The sequence below is a fragment of the Erpetoichthys calabaricus genome, chromosome 1 (assembly GCF_900747795.2).
Source record: "Erpetoichthys calabaricus chromosome 1, fErpCal1.3, whole genome shotgun sequence".
In the NCBI taxonomy this organism is placed as follows: domain Eukaryota; kingdom Metazoa; phylum Chordata; class Cladistia; order Polypteriformes; family Polypteridae; genus Erpetoichthys; species Erpetoichthys calabaricus.
The window spans coordinates 291,558,322-291,583,642 of NC_041394.2; the positions used below are offsets into that span (position 1 = coordinate 291,558,322).

General features: G+C 40.3%; 3 long non-coding RNA genes across 3 annotated transcripts in view; 1 reads left to right on the plus strand and 2 right to left on the minus strand.

Moving 5' to 3' along the window:
* LOC127527140 (uncharacterized) overlaps positions 1 to 16,074 on the plus strand; it is a 37,670-nt gene extending 21,596 nt beyond the window's left edge. The window contains exons 2-3 of the long non-coding RNA XR_007934448.1: positions 11,533 to 11,624; positions 15,720 to 16,074. This is a non-coding gene — a long non-coding RNA (uncharacterized LOC127527140). The remainder of the gene's footprint in view (positions 1 to 11,532; positions 11,625 to 15,719) is intronic.
* On the minus strand, positions 6,148 to 8,456 carry LOC114662877 (uncharacterized). The gene is made up of 3 exons (XR_003718034.2): positions 8,393 to 8,456; positions 7,221 to 7,330; positions 6,148 to 6,303 (listed from the first exon to the last, which is right to left on the minus strand). It is a non-coding gene; the product is annotated as an uncharacterized LOC114662877 (long non-coding RNA).
* Positions 8,676 to 9,969, minus strand: LOC127527139 (uncharacterized). Its single transcript, XR_007934445.1, has 3 exons — positions 9,722 to 9,969; positions 9,151 to 9,460; positions 8,676 to 8,740 (listed from the first exon to the last, which is right to left on the minus strand). It is a non-coding gene; the product is annotated as an uncharacterized LOC127527139 (long non-coding RNA).
* Positions 16,075 to 25,321: the final 9,247 nt, after the last annotated feature.

Sequence of the window (25,321 nt, forward strand, 5' to 3'; positions counted from 1 at the left end):
CCACAGAAAACAAAAACAGCAAAAAAAAAAACAGTACGAGTAAAGTTCGAAGAAAGAATTTTTTTTACAATGTTTCTGTTTGGGGATCGTTGTGCAAACGTGCACATCTGAGCTGCGACCACAGATCTAACTGCTCTGTGGATGATTCATTCAGGCATTTCAAGGTCACTTGGTTGTAATGAAAGCATCTGCTGAAATTTTTTTCTTGAGCCTCTTGTTACTGTCTCCGTTGATTTTATGATGGCAGACTTGAAAGAATAACGTGTATGCATCAAGATCTGTTTCCTTTTGGGTAAAACAGCAGCAGAAGCTGTCAGAATGCTTCGAGAGGCTTTCAAAGAAGAAGCTTTGAGACAGGCAAGGGTTTATACCTTAAAGTGCTCAAGCAATTGCGTGATGCTGTGTGGAGAAAACAATCCGAATTGCAGTGATCAGGCGAGTGGCCTCTGCATCACGACAATGCTCCTGACCACAAAGCATTGAGTGTGTTGTTGTTTCTCACAAAAAACAAGATGTTCCCCTCTACCACCCCTACTCTCTGGACCTTGCACCCTGCAATTTTTTCTTATTTCCAAGAATGAAGAGGGACCTTAAAGGAAAGTGCTTCTAGGATGTAGAGGAGGTCAAGTAGCAAATGACAGAGGCACTAAAGGCTATCACTTTGCAAGAGTTTCAGAATAGTTTTGAACAATGGAAAAAGTGGTGGGACAAGTGTATTGTGTCTTGGGGTTGCCACAGTGGATTATTTTGTTCCATATCTTCCTGTCCTCTACAGCTTGCTCTGTCATACCCATTACCTGCATGTCCTCTCAAACCACATCCATAAATCTTCTCTTAGGCCTTCCTCTTTTCCTCTTGCCTGGCAGCTCTATCTTTAACATCCTTTTCCCAATATACCCAGCATCTCCCTTCTGCACATGTCCAAACCAACGCAATCTCGCCTCTCTGACTTTGTTTCCCAACTGTCCAACCTGAGCTGACCCTTTAATGTACTCATTTCTAATCCTGTTCATTCTCGTCACACCCAATATAAATTTTAGCATCTTTAACTCTGCCACCTCCATCTCTGTCTCCTGCTTTCTGGTCAGTGCCACTGTCTCCAACCCATATAACAAAGCTGGTCTCACTACGGTCCTGTAGATCTTCCCTTTCACTCTTGCTGATAACCATCTGTCACAAATTACTCCTGACACTCTTCTCCACCCATCAGCAAACATCATAGTCCAAGGGGACTCCTGTCTAATTTCATCTGTCAACCTGTCCATCATCATTGAGGGTGATTAAATTTTGGAAATGTTCAGAGAAACATACGACTTTTAAAAAAAATTCCTGTTATTTTTGGGTCCCCTTTGTATATATATATATATATATATATATATATATATATATATATATATATATATATATATTTTTTTTTTTTTAATTCACGAGCGCATAGGGAGTGGCTTAAGGACCCGACGAGCACCGCAAAAGCTTGTGTCAAAGGACAATGCAGGGTACTACGGTGGCTCTGAGGGGCAAAACACAAACACAAAATCAACAACAAACCAAATGAAAAAACAAAATAAAAAAAACACAATGAAATTAATTAATATATGAAAACATGAAGTCACCAATAAACAGTGAGGGCATAAACTTAGCAAATAGTGAGAGCATGAAATTAACAAAAAGTGAGAGCGTGAAATTAACCAAAAGAAAGAGCGTGAAATGAACAAAAACGACAACATGAAATCAACATTAAGAGGCCGCAACATGAAATCAACAAAAACTGAAAACGGAAGTGAACTTCACAACGGAAACAGCATTTTGAAAACGGAAATGTCCACACCGGAAATGAGATTTTCAGAACGAAATCTGTGCATGCTTAGTTGGAAGAGAAATCTGTGCAACGGACTAATCTTCAACTGATCACATTTAAAGGTGAAATGCAGAATATGCTGTATTTTTAAACGTATATGTTATACTGTATACATGCAGTGTGGCGACTGCAAGGGTCTGTAAACGTTTATCTCCTGAGCATTCAACGTGTTAAGCGCGGGAAAGTCCGCTTCAGCGAAGGGTGTTCATGGTTGGTTGTAATAACTGCCCAGATTTCATACGAAACGACGAACATAATACTGGTTGTTCTTGTTAAATATATACCTTTCACAACTACAGTTTTTGTGACTTCCTGGTAATTAAAAAACGAAAACGTTTCTTTGGGAAACTGAGCAAAACGTTTAACATCTTCACAAACTTTTAAAATAAAAATGTCAAACTTGAACTAGATAACTGCGGCTACTCCCTGTCGTGTCGGCTTCTTCTTACTCCTCGAGAAGTGTTATTAATAGGATATTTTCTTATCATAAAGTTTCGAGTGCGGAAACGCGCATGGATTTCTTTATCTTTATTTGGTTGTGGGTCGAGTGTGCAAACACATGTGGTATTGCAAACACGGGGGTTATGGACGATGCGGTAGGTGGCTTTGGGTCCCCTACGAGGTCAGAGCACGAAGTGTCCGTTGTCATCCATCAACTGAAACAGAGAAGTCCTGCTATTGGGTTTACCATTTATTTTACTGTTTTGTTACAAATGCTTTACTTCTTCCTGTAACAGTCATTCTCATTCTCCAAAGGCAGACAATGTTTTGTCCCTACTGTGGCAGTCAGCTGGGCACGGGCGCGGCGCCAGCATTTTGTTCCACCTGTGCGCGATCGCTTGCCTTTCTGCTGTCAGGTGACCAATCGTCCGCGGCGCTGGGAGGACCACCAACAGGTAATATGTCTCTTGCGTTTAACTATATGTAAATTTTTTCTTGCTGTTTTCTCTTACCCTGCAATTAGCATGACATGATCATACAAAATATGGTAAGTGACAAATTGACGCATAAGCCGTAAATGTAATTTATTTTTATTTTAGTCAGTGGGAATGAACACACACTTTTGGTCACCGATTGGATTACGCAGTACTTCTACGCAGGATATAAATATGAGGTCATTCTAGATTTTTTGAAAATTTATCATGGAATAAGTATGTGTTTAAGAAGTTTGAAAATGCGCCTGAAAGAACTGGGATTATCAAAACGTAGGAATTACTCCAATATAAGTCAAGTGCGTTTGGCCATGGAGATCGAGATACAAGGGCCGAGTCAGCTTCTTGGATATAGAATGATGCATCAAGTGTTACTGCAGAAATATAAACTGCGCGTGAGGCGACGTGATGTCATGAATTTGTTGTCTGAAATGAATCCGTCTGCAACTTCAGCTAGGAGGACAAGGAGATTTGTTCGAAGAGTGTACCACTCACTGGGTCCAAACTACGTTTGGCATGTAGATGGATATGATAAATTAAAGCCGTATGGCATAGCGGTAAGCGGGTGCATCGATGGCTTTTCAAGAAAGATTTTATGGCTTTCATGCGGACCAACGAATAATAACCCAGCAGTAATTGCAACAAATTATGTGCTTTGTGTAGCAAAATTTGGGATTGTACCAATGAGACTGAGGACGGATTGTTGAACAGAAAACACCTTGATAGCAGCAATGCAGTGCACGTTGCGCTCTCAAGGACACGACCACTTCGCTGGTGCAGCTAGCCATGTTTATGGCACTTCTGTAATGAATCAGAGAATAGAATCCTGGTGGGCACATTTCAGAAAGCAACGGTAAGAATATTTATGTATATATTTTGGTATAGTAAGTGTAGTCGTAACTTACTTAATCAATAACTGCAAAATGTTTATAAATAATGTTAAAAAACACCTTGCCCCTACATCAGATACTTACTTTATTTTAAATGTGTAACTGCGTGCAGTTTTCCAGTCCATAACCTTTTCAGTGATATATTTTACTGATTGCCCTTCACTGAAAGTTTAATTACACCAGTAAACAAAACCATTTATAGAACGCAATTTAAAAAATGCATCCAAAGCTATATTTAAGTAGCTCTTGCATTTTATTTCATTCAGGTCACAGTTCTGGATGGAAGTCCTGGTGGATCTGAAAGATTCTGGCAATTTCAATGGTAGCCATCAGCATAAATGTTTGCTGCGCTTTGCTTTTCTTGAATTGATGCAAAAGGATTTGAATGAATTTAAAGACCTCTGGAACCAACATAGAATTAGACTCTCGAGGATGTCAGTTTGTCCTTCTGGAATTCCCAATGAGATTTTTAGCCTACCACATAGGTATGAATAAATGGCTTTATGTAAAGCAACAGTTTTGATTCCATTTAGAATAATTAGAAAATATAAAAAAATATCTTGCCAGGACTAAGTTTTCTTTGTTTTTAATCATCAGTAAAAGTAAAGAGCTAAGTCTGTAAGGGTAGAGATACAGATTTTAAAATTGTATGATTCATTTTAAGAATGTTCTCAAGTTTTGACTACACAGTACTCAATTAATTGTATAGACTTCTGAATATATTAGTTTTTTTTTTCTTTTAAACATATTACTTATTTGTCTAGATTCCAATCAAGAAACTTTGGATACGTTGTTTCAGAAGAGAAGCTTCATCAACTTGCAACACAATGCAAGGAAATTTGCAATTGTGGAGATGAAACCATTCAGGAACGTTTAGATCTCATAAAGCAGCAGTACAATTTACAAACTCCACCCACATGGACATCTGCTGTAGAATTATTTTTGAGGCTAAAAGAAATTTGTAATATCTGAATATTTTGTAGTATATATCAATTTGGTGTGTTTTTTCTTGTGTATGTCACAAAGTAAAGTACTATTACTTCTCACTTATTTTAGCTAATATAGTAACACTTTATATTTAAATAAATATATTTTGGGTATTCTCTTTCCTGAGTGCATTTTTTTGATCTTGCATAATTTAAATTAGTTATTCTTCAGCACCATCAAGCATGTACCAGAAACCACCTCAGGACTTGCAAATTGAAACACTAATTGAATTGATCTTCACAACCATGAAATGTAGTTGCTATGAATTTGTCTGTGTTCCAGCTACAAATATAACAGTAAAAAGACATCAGTGATAAACATTATTTAATCTTTCAACAGTAGATGCACCAATAGTGACAATATAGTTTACAATATACAATAAACACATGATAAAAACTAATATAACTTGTAGAATTTCATTTTCACTTTTTTCTCTATAGGTCTTTATTAAGTAAAGTAAAAGCTGGTGGAAAGCAGTAGAAGGCTGGGGGGCAACAACAGGCATATCACCGGTTTTGACTAATCAGGAAAGAATGCAAATATAACAATGGTTTATAGTTTAAAATGACGTGACATGTTTGTATCGTTCTGCTTTTAGGTATACTATCCTCCCTGCTACCCAAAAGATTTAATATTTTCTCATGGCTCCTTGTGGCCTTCTGCAGTCTGGCATATAGAATGACATAATCATCACACCTTACAAGTTTTACAGTCAAGCCAGTAGAGGTGCAGTCATTGTTGTACAAAGAGCAAATGGCTGGAGAGAGAAAGTGTCCCTGAGGCAATCCCGTGTTTCTAAGCAGGGACTCTTTTACATGTCTACCCTGTTCCACAGCCTAGAATCTGCTCCCCAGAAAGTCAGATCAGAGGCTGTACAATTGTCCAAGTTTGCATTGGATACATTGTTTTGGAGAGGTTCAGCTACAATGGTGTTAAATAATGTAATAAAATCCTTAAACAGGACTGTAAACTATAAGTACCTTGGCAGTTTGAATAGTGTAAGATGTACTGAAATATTGTGTTTTCTTTTTCTTACTGATGTACAATTAAAGGTTGACAGTAGTTAAACTATTAAATGTTTTTTCTTCTTGAACTTTATTAAGTGTCAGGAAAGGTTAAACAGGATAGACTGTTTCTGTTCAAAAGTCGATTACCAAAATAATTATAATTGAACTGGAAATTGAAGTCAACCATCATAATATTTTATTTGAAAATGAACATTAAGTTTACAAATTTTTGTTTAATAACAACAAGAGCACTTCAATGGTACATCTCATTGAAGCAACATTAACAAGGTTCAAGTCAAACCATTTCAAAAGTATGGTTTAAAACATTACATAATATGAAATATAAAAAAAAAGCTATTAGAAGTATTACATTGTAAAATTTCTATTTACACAAAATATGTATAAACACAAAGATAACCATGAGTTGTTCTAAAGAACACATGATATAAATGAAACAGATATTAAATCATTATTAAATAATAATTACCATATTAACTACATTTATTCAGACTGGAAGAGAAAGTGTTACCACAGAAACTTACCAATCAACATTGTGAGCAAATTCATCTTCTGATGAGCTACTAGTGTCACTTTCAACTAGAATTGGAGCATAAACCTCTGTATATGTTCTTGGAAAAAATAAGAAAGCCATTTCATATTGAGCTATAAGGATCAATAGTAAAAGTGATGAATTTCAAAGTTTTGCCTATAGACAAGCAGGACCATCCCCCCCATGAAATCTGTTTACTGTGTTGTTCTTCCTATCTTATTGTATTTTTATATTGTAAGAAATTTTAAATAAATTACATTTATTATTACTTTGCCCATAAGTAACAATCTGGCTAATGTACAACACTATTACATAAACTAATAAAATTCAAAAAAAGGACATAGCAGCACTACAAAATCTCCAGAGAAGAACGACTAGGCTGATTCCAGGGCTACAGGGGGTGAGTTATGAGGAAAGATTAAAAGAGCTGAGCCTTTACAGTTTAAACAAAAGAAGTTTAAGAGGAGACCTGATTGAAGTGTTTAGAATTATGAAGGGAATTAGTCCAGTGGATCAAGACGGTAACTTTAAAATGAGTTTATCAAGAACACAGGGACACAGTTGGAAACTTGTTAAGGGTAAATTTCACACAAACATTAGGAAGTTTTTCTTTACAAAGAGAATCACAGACACTTGGAATAAGTGACCAAGTAGTGTGGTAAACAGTGGGACTTTATAGAGACTTTCAAAACTCAACTTAATGTGTTTTTACTTTGCGAGCTTTGTTGAGCTGAACGGCCTGTTTTCATCTAGAATCAACATGAATACATGATTATTTACATATATATTACATTTGTAAGAGTATCCTCCAATTTGAATGTTACATTTGAAGATGATTTGTGTCCTAAGGTATGCATTAAAGACATTATTAATTGTAAATTGCCTGGTTTGCAATGTACTTTAAGTGGTATTCATGCTAACAACTGAGATACTATAAAACACTTTGTTCAGCAACATATTCAATAGAAATTATATAGGTAGCATTGTTGATAATACCTGTAGCAATGTGCACCCGTACTAACACTAGTGCAGCTTGTGGAAACTTCCTTTGATGATGTGCTTGCCATATTTTGCTTTTCATTTGATACAGGATTAATCAAAGACATCTATTAAAACAGAAACTGAAAATCAAACAGCTTAAAGTAACAAACACAGCAGGCACAGAGTTACAGTAATTTATTTATACTATATTTGAACTGAATTACATTTTCATTTGTGTACAGCACTTTTAACTAAGTGCAGACACTGAGCTCTGTGTCAAGTTTCCAGGTAAAATGCAATTACAATTTTTCTAATAATAATATGAGTACATAAAAACACAAAAGCGGTTTGGAACTTATTAACATAAACAGAGCTCAGCACTATCTGTTCCTTGATTAATTGTTGAACTATGGCCAGTTAACAACAGAGGAGATGAAAACAACTATTCAGTCAGTGAGAATTTGTATCAACCAGCATCTTAAACTGCAAACATGGTTTTAAACTACTGTTATATTTTTTTGTTTTAACTGAAATTGTTACTAATGCAGTCACTCCTAGTGGAGAATCTCTTTATAACTTTTGGTCTAATTATGCTGTTTATAATCTGAGTATTAATTAATTTAGATTTTGCTAAAGTAGCTAATTTAAAAATGCTCCATAGCATCCCACATACAAGTGGGATAGACAACTGTCTGTGATGATAAGAAGAAGTGTCCTGGTTTGAACTCTGATCAGTCAGCCAGGTAGTTTTGCTGTCATATTTTGAGATAAATTAAAAGATCCTCTCTAGTCAGGATGAAAACCATCTTTCTTGAAAACTCCAGGCCTTTCTCAAAAATTATCCAAATTAATCACAAAGACTTCTTTTATTTGAACACCAGATCTCTAACCAGCAATGAATGAAATACAATCTAATCCCAATCTAGTCCATCCCCTCTAATCCTGGTGTGGACAGACACAATTAAATTCCAACTTTTTTTATCTTTAGTGCAAAAGGTTATTAAATTCCTCTTTAATACAACAAGATTGCTGCAAAAATATATTATTAGTGTCACCATGAAGCAGCAAGGTAGATAGTATATGTATCAGTAAAGTATATCAAAGTATTAGTATAAAGTAATCAAAGATAAGAAAAAAATATTAAACTGTAAACACAAGATAAGCATGAATAAATATTTCAGATTTACCACATCTTTACTCCTTGCGGTTAGATTTTCATTTTTTTCCCTGGGGGAGCTGTGGACAAAAAGCTGAAAGATAGAAGTGAATTACAAAAAAAACAGCAACTGAGTTTCTACACAATACACTTGCTAGTTAGCGGTTTATACAGAACATTTGGGTGAAACATTATGACAACTGTTTTACTTTAAGTGCTACTTACACTACATTTCACTATGAAAGGTTTAGCTGTGGTGATTATAAATGAATAAACCTATTAATTAATTAATTGTGTACCATGGTATCATTGAGAAAGTCCTCTTCTATTTTATGTTTTGGATGAATAGTCACTTCTTCAGGATCACTACTGTCATTTTCTGCAAAAATATTAGTTAAATAATTAAAAGTTAACCAACAACTAAAAATGCAGAATTGTATCCTAAACAGTTGATTATATATACTCAATAATAATGTACAAGATGCTCAAATTCATCATGCATATATTTTCAAATAAATCACTAAAAACCACTATATTTATTTTCTTTTTTGATAGTCATTTAAGTAATAAACATACTTAGATACATCCTTAAAAAACTATGAAAAATGCAATTTTTTTACATTTTTAAACAGGTTGTCACAAGTTTTGCATAAGTAGGAATTAATCAACCCATCAAACTGTATAAGTTATTTTTACTACTATTTACAGAACAATTAACTTTTAAAAATTAACTGTGATTTGTAATTAAATATACACAAATACTTAAATATTGATTGATTCTGAACCTACCTAATTTATTGTATTCAGCCTCTGGGCAGATGAAGAATGTTATTCTGTTAAATTGTTTGCCAATTTCATTTTTGTAGTCTTGCAGTATAAAATTATTTGCAGATCCTGGTATTTTATTAACAAGACTCCCATCAGCATACAAACGCACATATGGGCCTGGTGGTAAATCATTGTTGAATGTGCAGAGTTTTGTCTCAGCGGCATGCAAAAGTTCATTTTTGGAACTTCTTGAAGAAATTCGAAGTGGTAATGTCCTGCCTCTTTCTTTTTTTAACATTCCTCCACACTCCCTCATAATTCCTACATTAATCTACGTACAGAAAAAAGAAATAATGAAACAACATGATAAAATAAATAAAAAGAAAGTAGTTTTGCATAAACTAGATTAGAACTGCGAAATTACAATCAGAATTGAAAAAACGTATTTGTGTTAATTTATACATTCATTCATATGTTTTATAAAAAATACATGAGTAAAACGCACGTAAATAACGATGCCTTTAATTGGTAATTGAACAGATTTTTAAAAAATATATTTCACGCGTATAATATTTAAAATATTCAGACGTACCTGTACACAACTTACTGCATCCTTCTGAGACTTTCTTTTAGTGGTAAAATTAACGGATCTTTCTTTGTTTTTTATTTCTTTGAAACGAAAAAACTCCGTCAGTGTTGGAGAATTTTCAGGATGCTGACGTCCTAAACATTTTCAAAAGGGTTATTCGCTTTAGCACGCACAAAGTACTGTAGCGAAAAAAATACATATACTTAAATGCAAGAGACATATTACCTGTTGGTGGTCCTCCCAGCGCCGCGGACGATTGGTCACCTGACAGCAGAAAGGCAAGCGATCGCCCACAGGTAGAACAAAATGCTGGCGCCGCGCCCGTGCCCAGCTGACTGCCACAGTAGGGACAAAACATTGTCTGCCTTTGGAGAATGAGAATGTTTGTTACAGGAAGAAGTAAAGCATTTGTAACAAAACAGTAAAATAAATGGTAAACCCAATAGCAGGACCTCTCTGTTTCAGTTGATGGATGACAACGGACACTTCGTGCTCTGACCTCGTAGGGGACCCAAAGCCACCTACCGCATCGTCCATACCCCCCGTGTTTGCAATACCACATGTGTTTGCACACTCGACCCACAAAATGGGACCCACAACCAAATAAAGATAAAGAAATCCATGCGCGTTTCCGCACTCGAAACTTTATGATAAGAAAATATCCTATTAATAACACTTCTCGAGGAGTAAGAAGAAGCCGACACGACAGGGAGTAGCCGCAGTTATCTAGTTCAAGTTTGACATTTTTATTTTAAAAGTTTGTGAAGATGTTAAACGTTTTGCTCAGTTTCCCAAAGAAACGTTTTCGTTTTTTAATTACCAGGAAGTCACAAAAACTGTAGTTGTGAAAGGTATATATTTAACAAGAACAACCAGTATTATGTTCGTCGTTTCGTATGAAATCTGGGCAGTTATTACAACCAACCATGAACACCCTTCGCTGAAGCGGACTTTCCCGCACTTAACACGTTGAATGCTCAGGAGATAAACGTTTACAGACCCTTGCAGTCGCCACACTGCATGTATACAGTATAACATATACGTTTAAAAATACAGCATATTCTGCATTTCACCTTTAAATGTGATCAGTTGAAGATTAGTCCGTTGCACAGATTTCTCTTCCAACTAAGCATGCACAGATTTCGTTCTGAAAATCTCATTTCCTGTGTGGACATTTCCGTTTTCAAAATGCTGTTTCCGTTGTGAAGTTCACTTCCGTTTTCAGTTTTTGTTGATTTCATGTTGCGGCCTCTTAATGTTGATTTCATGTTGTCGTTTTTGTTCATTTCACGCTCTTTCTTTTGGTTAATTTCACGCTCTCACTTTTTGTTAATTTCATGCTCTCACTATTTGCTAAGTTTATGCCCTCACTGTTTATTGTTGACTTCATGTTTTCATATATTAATTAATTTCATTGTGTTTTTGTATATTTTGTTTTTTCATTTGGTTTGTTGTTGATTTTGTGTTTGTGTTTTGCCCCTCAGAGCCACCGTAGGGTACTAACCTTTCTCTCTTTGTTCCCTCAGAAAAAACGAAGCAACACCGCTGTGAATTCACCCAGACTCGATAAAATTCAAGACACTTCCGGGTTCCCTCCTTCCCTCTGGTCCCCATCTGATAATGTTACTATCATCCATCTACCACTGCGGCTCTTTCCCAGCATTCCGTGTCCACTTCCGTTCCCACCCCATAAATTGTCATTTGTTTCTCTGTCTGTGTTCAATGTATGAACTGACCTGATCTAAAAGATTTTTCTACAGTATATAGGGGCGGAAACCCCAAACCTTTATATTCTCTTTGTGCTTTCTTTACAGTGGTGTAGTTGGCAGGATCCAAAGCCTGAAAAATGTTGGAAGGGCAGGATCTGAACGCGGTCTTGACAACCATGAATCTGAAGCTGGAGCAGGTAGCTACTAAAGGGGAGCTGGTGGAGACCAAGACACGGCTGGCAGCAGCGGAAGTGGTAAACCCAGAGCCCGCTCAGCCTCCACCTCCTCCAATTGTCCCGCTCGCGGAGTCGGATGATATTGAATCGTACCTTATGATTCCTCTCGGAATCAGTGGCTGAGGGCGGAATAGGCCTCCATACTGGCGCCATACCTGAAGGGCGCTGTGCGCCAAGCTTATCATGACCTCCCTGAGAAGGAAGCCACCAATTATGACCTCCTGAGTGCCGAAATTCTGAATTGCTACGGCTTAGCCTTGGGCCAGCAGGCAAGGGAATGGCGGCATTGGAAGTTTGACCCTGATCACCCAGCCAGGGCCCAGGTGTTCGAATTCTGGGGCAAGCTGGGGCACTGGCTACGGCCAGACATAAACCAGGTGCGCCAGGTGGTGGAGCAGGTGGCCTGTGAGGGTCTCGTGAATGCCATGCCGGACTACCTCGCCTAACAGGTCCTCCGACATCCTTACAAGGATATGAACGGCCTTCTGGAGGTCTTAGAGCGCCATCTGGTGGGGAACCAAGCCAGGGGGTCGGAGAGGTCTGCTCACGGGGTCCGACTGGGACATGTCATTACCCCTGAGCCCACCCATCGCGCTGTGGAGGCTCCGGTCAGACCTAAACAAAAGGTGCCCAGCCCGCCACGCTGTTTCAAGTGCAGGGAGCTGGGACATATTCTCACCGCCTGCCCGCTGAATGTCAAGCCGATGGACTGCACCTGGGTCAGAGGAGAGAGGTATTGTGCTCTGTCAAATCCCTTGGCTGTTCCAAACACAGGAGTGGTATTGGTAAATGGGCACTCGGTCATGGCATTATTTGACTCATGGAGCAATATCACCATTGTTGCTTGCCGTTATGTTCTACCGCGACAGTGGTTACCTCAAAAAATGAGTGTGACTTGTGTGTATGGGGAGACCAGGTTATATAGGTCCGCGAAGTGCTTCATAACTTGGAAGGGTGACCCAAAACAACCGCTTGTCACTGTACTGCCAGAGCTCCCCTTCTTGGTTATATTGGGATAAGACTGGTTTGAAAGCAAAAGCGGTAGGCTAGCAACCACTCCAAGAAAGAGGTTGAGTCTGATTATGGAGGTGCAAGGACCCATCCCAGCTACTCCCACGCTGTGCTCTTCAGCGACTGTTGATGATGTGGATAGCCGGGAGGGGGACTCTCCTGTGATGGACCTTGATCCGGAAGTACAAACGGATCTGGGCTGGATGACCCCTAACCCGGTCCTCCCACAAGATCCGCTCATTGGCCTAGACTTCCAGTTTTGGCCAGGTCAGCTTCATTTAAAAGAGAACAGTGGAACGGTGATTTTCTGCAGTTTGCCAGGAATGCCATTGTTTCCGTCGACGGGCCATCATCGGAAGATTCCCCACCACCGGGAACTTACTTTGTTCTACACAATGATTTGTTGTATCGAGTAGCAGAACACGAAGGTGAGGTCAGAAAGTTGTTGTTAGTTCAGTGGACCTACCGGCGGGAGGTCTGAGAGCTAGCGCACACCCACCTCTTAGGCGCCCATCTCGGGGCCGAAAAACATTAGAGAATCAATGAGGAGGTCCGACGTTTCTGTCAGTCCTGCTCGGAGAGTCGGCTACGTCAGATTCCCAGGAGGGGCTGTGCTCCTCCAGTTCCGATTCCCCTCATTGCTGTACCCTTTGAGAGGATCGGTATCGATCTGGTAGGTTCCTTGGAGCCTTCGACACGAGGCCATAAATACATATTAGTTCTGGTCGATTACGCGACTTGATACCCAGAGGCGGTTCCCCTGCGAACTGCTAATACTAAGAATATCGCACAGGAATTGGTAGGACTTTTTGCCCGAGTGGGTATACCCAAACAAGTTCTTATGGACCAGGGTACACCCTTTACTTCGGATACGTTCAGGGAGGTTGCCAAGTTTCTCCATATTAAACATCTTAAAACGTCTGTTTATCACCCACAGACAGACGGGTTGGTGGAGAGGTTCAACCAAACTCTTAAACAGATGCTCCGCAAGGTAGTCAGTGCGGATGGTAGGAACTGGGACCAGCTCTTACCTCTTGTACTTTTTGCATATCAGGAGGTGCCGCAAGCCTCCATGGGATTTTTCCCTTTTTGAACTATTATACGGACACCAACCCCAGGGTATTTTGGACGTTCTGAAAGAAGGTTGGGAAGGGGAGGCACTTCCCTCCACCAACATCTTGGAATATATTGAGCAGTTACGCAATAGATTGGCGAAAATCTGACCTCTGCTAAAAGAGCACATGTTAAAAGCTCAAACAGCGCAGGAGTGGAATTATATTAGAAACGCCTCTCTGCAGGAGTTCCAACTGGGAGACTGAGTGATGGTGCTCGTGCCCGCTTCCCACTCTAAATTGTTGGCTCATTGGCTTGGCCCTTACGAGGTTAAAGAGAGAAAAGGGCTTGTCGATTATTTGGTAAAACTACCGAACCCTCGACCGAGCAAAAGGGTATATCACGTCACCTTACTGAAGCCGTGGAGGGACAGGGAAGACCGCCCCCTCGCTGACCCAGCCCTTTCCCTTTTCTTGGAAAAATCGGTCCTTAACCTCGGCCATAATTTGACTCCCCACCAGCGACAGGAGCTGGAAACTGCAATCCTGTCTGTTCCGGAAGTGGTCAGTGAGGCACCCGGCTGCACCTCGCTGACTCAGCACGACATCGTGACGGACCCTGAGGTGGTAGTAAGGGTACGGCCCTATCGCCTCCCGGAGGCAAAATGTGCGGAGGTAGGATTACAAGTTTAACGCATGTTGGACATGGATATCATCGAGGAAAGTCACAGCCCGTGGTCCAGTCCCATCATCCTCGTTTCTAAGCCCGATGGATCATGGAGATTTTGTAACGATTTCCGGCGTCTCAATCAAGTCTCCAAATTCGATGCGTACCCCATGCCCTGCGTGGATGAACACCTTGAGCAGTTGGGGACGGCATGTTATTTGACTAGTCTTGACATGACTAAGGGATACTGGCAAATTCCCTTAACGGCATCTGCAAGAGAGAAAACCCCTAGCGGACACTGGCAGTACAAGGTTCTCCCATTTGGACTGCATGGGGCGCCAGCTACTTTCCAGCGTCTGATAGACAGAGTGCTGAAGCCACACCAGTCCTACTGTTTTCCAGCACCTGGGATGACCATGTGCTGCAGGTTTACACTGTCCTCCTGACGCTAGCGAAAGCCGGGCTACGTATCAATCCCTGGAAGTGTTTTTTCGGAAATGTTTGAGGCCAAGTATTTAGGCTACCTGGTGGGAGGAGGGCTGGTGAAGCCACAGTGTTCAAAAATCAAAGACATCCTTGAATGGTCCCATCCGATAACCAAGAGGCAAGTGCAAGCTTTTTCAGGACTAGCGAGCCACTACTGCCGGTTTGTATCTCGGTTTTCTGAGAGCCGCCCCCTTGACAAATTTGACAAAGAAAAGAGCCCCTTTCATGTGGTGTGGGAGGAACTGACGGAACGGGCATTTAGTGACTTAAAGATGGCCCTCACAACAGCACCTGTTTTGAGAACTCCTGACTTTTCTCTTCTTTTCCTTATCCGGACCGATGCTTTGGACACAGGTCTAGGATCCTTGCTGAGCCAAAGCATCGATGATGATGCTTCCTGAGCCGGAAACTGTTGGACCGGGAGACAAGGCATGCAGCAGTGGAACGGGAGGCTCTGACAATAAAGTGGGCGGTAACTCACATTGCGGTACTACCTGTTGGGTCGCGAGTTCACCCTAGTGACAGACCATGCCGCCCTTCAGTGGATGGCTGTTCATAAGGAATCGAACCCTTGAGTAACCAGGTGGTTTTTGGACCTGCAGCCATATAAGTTCACTGTCACTTATCGGCAGGGTAACCTCGAGGCTAACGCTGATGTTCTCTTGGGTTCACATCCTCTCGGTTCGGGCCGCCCAACTGCTGAGGGGGGGGGGGGGGGGGGGGGGGGGTCATGTCATGCACAAGCGCATAGGGGGCGGCTTAAGGACCTGATGAGCACTGCGAAATCTCATATCAAGGGACAACGGAAGAGTACTAACCTTTCTCTCTTTGTTCCCTCAGGAAAAATGAAGCAACACCACCATGAATTCACCCGGACTTGATAAAATCCAAGACACTTCCAAGTTCCTTCCTTCCCTCTGGTCCCCATCTGATGATGTCATTACCATCCATCTACCACCGCAGCTCCGTCCCAGCATTCCATGTCCACTTCCATTCCCACCCCATAAATTGTCCGCCTGTCATTTGTTTCTCTGTCTGTGTTCGATGTACGAACTGACCTGATCTGAAAGAGTTTTCTACAGTATCTGGGGACGGAAACCCCAATACCTTTATACTCTATTTGTGCTTTCTTTACAATATATATATATATATATATATATATATATATATATATACATACACACACACACACATACTGTACATACATATATATATATATATATATATATATATATATGTATATATATACTAGGGGGCTTTGCCCCCTGCTTGCTTCACTTGCCAACCCCTGGGCCTGCGTTATGCACTAGCCTCCTTACGGTTCCACTGCTCGTGTATGGGGATGCAGATGTACAATTTAAACAGATTTTTATTTTCATGGGAATTGTTACATATACATAATAGAACTAACTATTTTACATTACAGTGAGTAATTAACCATATTAAAAAATAGTAAAACATAATAATTTGAAAGTAAATCATGTTTCATGTTGTATTAGAGTTATTCGTTGAGTAATACGATTTCATTCTGTTTGGCTTATTAACACGCAAATACTTCAGTAAAAACAATTTTTTCAATTACATTTTCGTCAATATCGCATTGAATTTTGATTCTTTATTCGGACTTTCATTGTGACAACGCAATGTATAACTGCCTGTGATTTAATTTAATTTCTTTCTCATTATTCAATAAAACAACTTTTTTGAATGTTTGGCTCTGAGATTTGTTAATTGTCTTTGCAAAAGCTATTCTAACGGGAAACTGTTAACGTTTTAATACGAATGGCATATCAAGATCTCCTTTGTTGTCTAATGTTATCCACGGAAGATTTACTACATTACCTTTCTTGAATGCATCCTTCTTTCTACAGTAATTTGTTTGTTGTAAGCCTGGACGTTGTTAATGGTTGTAGATATTCTTTGGGATATTGTATATTTTTATGTTCTGCATGATCACCACCAACTGTTTAAGCATAGTCTATTGATACGCATTTACCCATTTTGCTGTGTAACAGATTGGCATTTTTGGCATCAATTCATTTGACTTCATCATTTCTCTGTGCTAGGATTGTCCATGGGGTGGCGCAGTGGGTAGCGCTGCTGCCTCGCAGTTGGGAGATCTGGGGACCTGGGTTCGATTCCTGGGTCCTCCCTGCGTGGAGTTTGCATGTTCTCCCCGTGTCTGCGTGGGTTTTCTCCGGGGGCTCCGGTTTCCTCCCACAGTCCAAAGACATGCAGGTTAGGTGGATTGGCGATTCTAAATTGGCCCTAGTGTGTGCTTGGTGTGTGGGTGTGTTTGTGTGTGTCCTGCGGTGGGTTGGCACCCTGCTCAGGATTGTTTCCTGCCCTGTGTTGGCTGGGATTGGCTCCAGCAGACCCCCGTGACCCTGTGTTCGGATTCAGCGGGTTGGAAAATGGATGGATGGATGGATGGAGGATTGTCCATGTACTCATTTTTTCTGTTTATAACCCTTCGTGATGAAATTCTTCAATAATATTTGGACATAATACATCTTCTTTAATTGGGAACTTAAAGTGAGGAAAACATTAAAATTTATAAGAGCTGAGAGAGCAGGAACTGTGTCTGGCAAAAGCATTCACACGAATGAGAGGTGAGAATACTGTGTGCATGGTTGAATATGGTTGAGAGGAGGGCGTGACATAAAAAAATCTTATGGCTCAAGTCTCGTGGGACTTGAAAAAAATCTCTCTTCAAAAAAGACTTGTCTCGTCACAGGATTTTTTTAATATAATACTATGGGGCTGTGCCCCCTACTCACTTCGCTCACCCACCCCACAAAGGGGGCGCACTTCCCATCTCTGCCACTCACATTGTGCAGGGGGGGAGGCTGAATGCAGGCTAAAGACGGATCAGCTGCTTGCTTGCTGCTAGCTGCTACCGAGCTGCGTGATCTGCATATCGCGCTGCGCATTAATCATTTAAAAGTCTGTACAGCAGCTGCTGCTGCCTTGCTGCATGATCTGCCATGTCATGCTGCGCGACGATCATTTAAAAGCCTGTACAGCAGCTGTCCTTTTGTCTCACTTCCTTGTCTCGTGGGATGTTAAAGTGTCTCCAAGAAATTGTTTGTAAGTAGGGCGTGACGTGCAAGAAGTCTCGCGGGACTTCAAAGTGTCTCTCTGAGATGATCATGTCTCGACCCAAACTTTTTTTATATAATAGATAGATATACAGAGTGAGTCAAAGTTATGTTAACACTAATGGTACTGCTATGTATATGCTTATATACAATTTTTGTGGACAATGTATGTGCCACATATGGCACATGTGTTGAAGATGAGGGCAAACAGGTCGAGACATCCCTGTAAATCATCTTGCACATATGAAGTATGTTTTGTGAATAAATTGTTTCCAGCATTCAAATGTTAACATGATTTTGTGACTCACCATATATATATGGAGTCATACCGGGATGTGGCAGAGTGCACTGACTCTTTTTCTCTCTTTCATGCAGACCATTCACAGGAGATTCCACCTGGTCCTCTTGACGTCACTTCCAGGACCAAGCCTATGGAAGCAGTCCTTGCCGGCTCCGGCCCTTGTGATATTATGTCTGGGCTCCAACCTATGGCTGAAGACCTTCATGAGCCCGGCCCCTTTGATCTCACTTCCTGTCTTCCCCTTTAAAAGCCTCTACATTTTCCCTATTACTTCAGTTCTGTTTTGAACTCAGTTTTGTGCACATCAGTGCTGTACCTAATTTACGACTTTGCAGCCAGGAAACCAATTATACGGGTGGCTGCCCCAAACCTTCCTATGACTCTGAGTCAGGTTTGTGACAATACATATATATATACCAGCAACGGCGAACTGCACGATAACATGCGGTGAATCCACTTGACTTGAGCATTCCTAGTTTTCCTCCTCTTTCTCTGTACGTTTGTCATTCGTTTGCTCAGAGGTTGATGTGTTTGCTCCTTCCTGAGCAGCTCTTCTTTTCTCCACCCTAGCGGCCTGCTTCTTCTCTTCTTTCATCAGCATCCTTTCACGTTAAAACTGATGAAGTTCGTGTTTGTGTTGCAATTACTTAGTATGTTTTCCTTAATTTTTCAGTTAAGCTGGCATTTAAGTCTTCAATCTGCCTCAAGAATGATTTAAGATATGAAGAGGTAGGGGAAGTGATGGCAAAAATCAGTAGGGATGACAATGGCGCCCGCACACATGCGCTGCACGGCCGCCCTTCTGGCCACTGCCGAGAGTTGATTCTACAATAAAATAAAATAAAAATAAAAAGAGGAATAACCTTGGAGGTCAATCGTCACCCCAAAAGTGGAGAGTAGACATCACGTAGTGTATGTGTACCAAATTTCAGGTCAACAGGTCAAATGGTTTGTATGCTACAGGTGATTTATAATCCTGGACAAACAAATGAACAGCCACGGTAGCGTATTATATATAAAGATATATATATATACGATATGCTGGCCTGCAGGAGGGTGCTCTAGCACCCCAAACCTGATACAGACAGACACAGGCACAAGTCTCTGCAATAAGACTGTTATTTTTCTGTGGGAAACTCTTCCCAAATTGTTTCCCACCAGCCAACAAGCACAGTATTATGACACCCCATGCAGTGGCAAGGTTGTCATCAGACTGAGTGTTTTGTAGTTTGGGACCAATTGAGATCAGATATGAGATACACATTGAAACACAGACACAAAAAGATGGTAATTCCAAAAACAATACTGGGTTTTATTTACAGGTGCAAAAAAAAACACAAAAAGCAATGTGTGGATCAAAAATAGTGAGTAATATTTACAGGGCGTCTTGCCAGTCCCAAAATGAAAATAACCACAGATGAAAAATGTGTATACACAAAACTGTAGTCTTCCAAAATAAAGAAAATAAGATCAGTAAGGAACTACACAAAACAAAGTCCAATGAATCCCAAAAATATTTACAAGAAGAAAAACAGTGCACATACAAGAAAAACAAAAAGTGCACAAAAAACCCTTACCATATAAAAACCTCCACCAACAACATTACAACTAGGTGTTATCTATATCTATTCTTATATACAAAAAGAAAATATATAGAAAACAAGGCAAAAGCCTCTATGCTTGGTATACTGAAAAAATCACTACACTAAACTCACTCTTCTCACAACTGAATCACAAGAGGTTATCCCCATAGTCCAGAAGTGCCTTTTATACCCTGGGATTGAAACCCTCTAGCTAATCCTGTGTCAAACTGCTCTCTTCTACCTATAGTTGCTGAAGGAAGTGCAATGTATGAGCTATGCTCCCTCTCTGCAAGGTATATAATAAATAGCACTGTGACTTCGCATGTGCACAAGTGAGCACGAGCATGAGCATGACTGCACCTACAACATGCTTCTGCCAGACAAGCTGACACTCTCTACAGAAATTATGTTGCTTTTGCCTAGGAATTTCATTTGGGATCGCCTTCTCAAAACTAATGCATGTGTACTTGCAATAAATTAAACCAAACTAAATGCTCCGCAATGCTTACTTTTTCACAGCAGGTGGCTATGGAGATGGTTGCCTTTTAGATGGGCAGACACCTGGCTCCTACTACGCCTGAAATGGACACGCATTGAACCCACATCCAGTGTTGCACCGTGAAAACCTGCCGAAAACAAAGTTAAAATCCTCATAGAAGTGCACCCTCCCACTTTGACACTAAACAGGTAAGTCCGTTAAGTTCACTAAAAGTCAATTGTTTGTACACAATGCTTAAACCAATTTTTTTCAAGTTGTAAAGCCTGGTAGGCAGATTACCACACAGTACTACACAAATTAAGCACACAGCTCTTTCCCTCTGTGACTTCCTTCTCTCTCTCTCTCACTGCCTCTTCTCTTTCTCCTCCGGCAAGCGTTATCTTCTCCTTCCTGACTCTGGCTCCTGGAATGAAGACAGTGGGGTTCTTTTATGCTGCACCCAGGAGTACTTCCGATAGGCCTGTTAGCATGGTCTGGAAGCACTTCTGAGTGAGGTGGAACCCGGACGAATTAGGGCTTGCCAATACCCACAGCACCCCTTGGCAGCACCCAACGAACCCAACAGGGCTGTGCCAAACTCTAAGTCTCATGAAGCGTTTCTGGGGAGGTAATACCCTGTGCATATCCTTCCATTAAGGTGGTATCCCGACAGAGTAAGGGTCTTGGCTATCCGCCACTATATATATTATGAAGCCTGGGGTGCGTACAGTCCCCCTAACCATGACACAGACAGGCTGGACACAAGTTTGCCACACAGCACACAGTTTATTTACATGTGAGAACACTTCCTTCGCTCCCCATAACACAGCACCAAATGGCACACAATGCTCAGTCCCTTTTCTTACTCTACTCTACTCTACTCTACTCTACTCTACTCTACTCTACTCTACTCTACTTTGGCAAGCTTTGTCCTCCACCTCCCGACTCTGGCTTTCAAATGGTGTGAGGCGGCTCCTTTTATTCTACTCCTGAGAGTGCTCCAGGTGGCTCACCAGTATTACCTGGAATCACTCCCAGGTGTGGTGGAAGTCCATTGTAAGACTCGGCAGCTCCCCCTGGCAGCCCCCATGGAACTCAACAGAGCTGTACCAAACTCCAAATCCCGGCATGCCCTGAGGGAATCCATGGTGCCACAACTGTCATATATATATGTGAATCATTATGTGAATAAAGTGTAGACTTTCAACTTTAATTTAGGGATTTACCAAAAATATCATATGAGCCGTTTAGGAAAGATAGCCTTTTTATACATGATCCACATATTTTCATGTGCTTAACCTTCCTCTTATGTTAGCTTTCTGTTACTATCTCTTATGTTAACGGGTCGGTTTTGACCCGTGTCTTTAATCAGCCATATTACCCACAAAACAATTATTTATCATCCAATTTTTTCCTTACCTCTTGGTTACTTTGTTATGCTTCCTTGTCCATTAAAAGAATGTTTTTAATATTTTTGCTGTGACCTCATGAGCTTTTACTTTAACAGCATACCTCTTGTTTTCAATTTTAAAAAATGATTAAATGAACCTCAAGAGAATTATTTAAATAAATAAAAGGTTGTTATGTTACCTGACTATTACTGAGGGGTATTAGAACACATCTCTTAAATAAATTTGTTATATATATTTTTTATTATAATATGAATTACTATAGTAACATCTATGGTGTTACGGGTCAAATTTGACCCATATATATTTATTTCAAAGAAAAAGGCAAAAAAGTATTTTCAAAAATAACTTTAATATAAATGAATAGCTAAACAAGTAAATCTCAAAATGTGGATTTGCAAGGTCAAACAAACAACGAACAATCAAGCAAATCAAACCAATAGAAATGAGGCACTAGTTCCAAAAAACGTCTTTGTGTGCAAGAACATTCATGTGCATTTAGATGCACGTGTGGCAAAAAGTGACACTTTTAGTGTGTTCTTTGCAAATATATTTTTTGCAGTAGAAGCAGAGTATGTTTGTCTTTCTGTCTTTATTGCTAGGGCAGACCTGACACCTCTTTCTTTTAGAATCAGGTGGCCTCAGTGGGGTTGTGGCTGTGGCTGTGTAGGTTGATGTTGAGGCAGTGCTGGCCGAACAGGATGCTGGCACTGATGCTCTTTGTGTTGCTGATGGTGTGGAAGGAGTGCTACGTGAGCTCTGCAGCTGTCTGACCAAGGCTGCAGCGGCTGGGTCCCGGGGCACCCGTTCCCTTCACTCAATGTGTGCCTTGACAAGGGAACTTCCTAACTCCTCAAGAAACATTCTCCGCTTGTTTTTTCTGGTTGAGTTCCACCCTAGGTGAATGTGGGTCCACAACACAAATGCATTGTATGCAGACACATCTAGAATGTTATAAAACACAACCATTGGCCATCTCCTGGTCATTCTCTGGCAAGTGTAGGTGGCAGTCAGCTTGTCCAGGTTGTCCACTTCACCTTTGTTTTTATTATAGTCCAAGATAATTATGGGCTTTTTGTCACTTGCTGATGACACAGCCGCGTCTTTGTGAAAAATGGACATAAGTATCACACTCCGGTATTTTTTTGGACAATATGAAACAACCGTGGTGGTGTCTGTAAAAGCAAATTTTGAAGAAAGTGGAGTCCTGTCCTTCCCCTGCAAAATTTCGGCAGGCAGCTCAGGTTTATTTTTTTTACTGTGCCCACCATGGTAAGTTTCCACCTGAGAAGTTCTTGTCCAAGGTCATAGCTGGTAAAGAAATTGTCACATGTGATATTGTGACCCCGCAGTCCAGTAGTCATATCGAGGACTACACGTTTTCCTTGATTTTTCTCAGGAATGCCACTTGCATGTTTGCCTGTGTAAATCTGCAGATTCCATGCATAGCTGGTTTTTGCATCACAGGCTGCCCAAATTTTTATGCCGTATTTCACTGGCTTACTAGGCATGTACTGCTGGAAAGGGCATTTTCCACGGAAAGGGACAAAACGTTCATCTACTGTTACCTCTGGCCCTGGGTTGAACATCAGTGGAAGGAGCTGCACCCACCTTTCCCAGACATCCCTGATGGGAGCAAGCTTGTCAAATTTTTCTCTAGTTTCTCTGTTGTCAAATCTAAGGACTCTTGATATCATTCGAAATGACTGAAGTGACATTGTTGCCCGGAAAATATTTCTGCCTGTCGACGCATCCCAGAGACTATCAGTGGCCTCATTGCTGGATTTGTAAACATCAGCAAGAAGAAGAACACCAATATAAGCATCCAGGTATTCCTCATCAATGTCATTCCACATATTGCCATGAACCTTTTTTCCTTCAAGGTTTGTCATAGCAATCATGACTTTCTTTAGTGACAATGGCATAAACAGATCAAAACATGTCTTGATGTCACTTACTCTCGTCACAATAAACCTTGTGATTCCAGGGGTCATTTTGATGACATTTGCAGCAGCTGCCCTGCCATGTAAGTCAGGAGGTACTGAGCTCCAACAGATGTTACCACTTTTGGATTTGAACGTTTCAGCAGGAGTGAGTGCAGCTTCAGCATCGGTGACCTCCTCATCAGACTCATCAGATGTGTCTGTGCCTTCTGGTAGATACTCTACAATGTCTTCCTCCTCGGAAACCTGCTCATCTGTATCACTATGCTGTTCTGTGTCCTCTGCCTCATTTTCAGAAAAGATATAATCCAGAGCTTGGCTTACTGTAAATCTTCTTCTCATTTTTGCAAGGAGATGTGTACTCTGCAAGTCACCAACGCTAAACTAAATTTGTCTTATGCAAGCCTTACATGTCTGAACATGTCTGTCTTTGTTTGTTTGTTTTGTTTGTTCAGGTAAGGAGACACACAGGCAAAGAGAGAAGCCCCTCAAAGTGTGTTTAGGATTTTTGTTTTGACCCTAACTATTGTTTTATAACCTTAAATTATAACTGGGTCAAAACTGACCCTACCAACACAAAGGTAATAATTTTCACCAGAGCATTTTATAATTTAGTACAATTGTTTTTTTGTTTTATTTTAATTAAATACATATTCCTGACAAAGTCAAAAAGCCTTGATGCAATAAACAAAATTAGGTAGTAGTTTTATGCATTTGAAAAGTAAAACGGGTCGGTGCTGACCCCAACACAAGAGGAAGGTTAAAAGTATTTACGCTTAACAATTTTCCAACTATGTCCCAGTGTTCTTGTTGAAGAATGTATTTGAAAGTAACATCATGAATACACTGATTTCATTTACAATCACTTCATTCATGATATCAATTATGTTATTATTTTAATGCCCTTCAGTTACTAGTAAAAATGTGGATTTGATTTTAAAGCAGCTTTCGAAATGACAAGCATGCGAATATATTTCACGAGTCGCTGAACTATTTATTCCTAAGCATTGCCATCGTAAAAGAAACTGAAAAACGACGTTAGGCGGCGCTGCTGCCCCACCTTAAAACAGGACATTGCGCTCAACAAGCGGTTTAATCTGCTGCACAGTACCAATTCAGGAGACGTAATTTAATAAATCGTTTCAAGGTTGTTTGCTATAGAGAATCCCAGCCCTTTGCACCTGGAGAAACACCTGCCGCTTCCCTCTAATGGTTAACAAAGTAAATAAAAGAATGACCTTTTTTTAAGAGTCGCAAGACGTTATCGCTCTTTCTTTGGGTATTTGGTCAACATAAATTATTCTTACCTTTATCAGTTGTTAATCACCTTCCCTAAACGGAGCCAAAAGCGATTGGGTTAAATAAATGAATTTTTGTATAGACATGGTGTGCTGACGCTCTGAAGTTTTCCTTTTGGAAGTTGGTTGATGATGTATATGGGATTCAAATATTTAAGTCATTCAATATAAAAAGATGTAGAATTTAAAGAGAAGTTTTACGTGATCTATCTATCTATCTATCTATCTATCTATCTATCTATCTATCTATCTATCTATCTGTCTGTCTGTCTGTCTGTCTGTCTGTCTGTCTGTCTGTCTGTCTGTCTGTCTGTCTTATACATTAAACA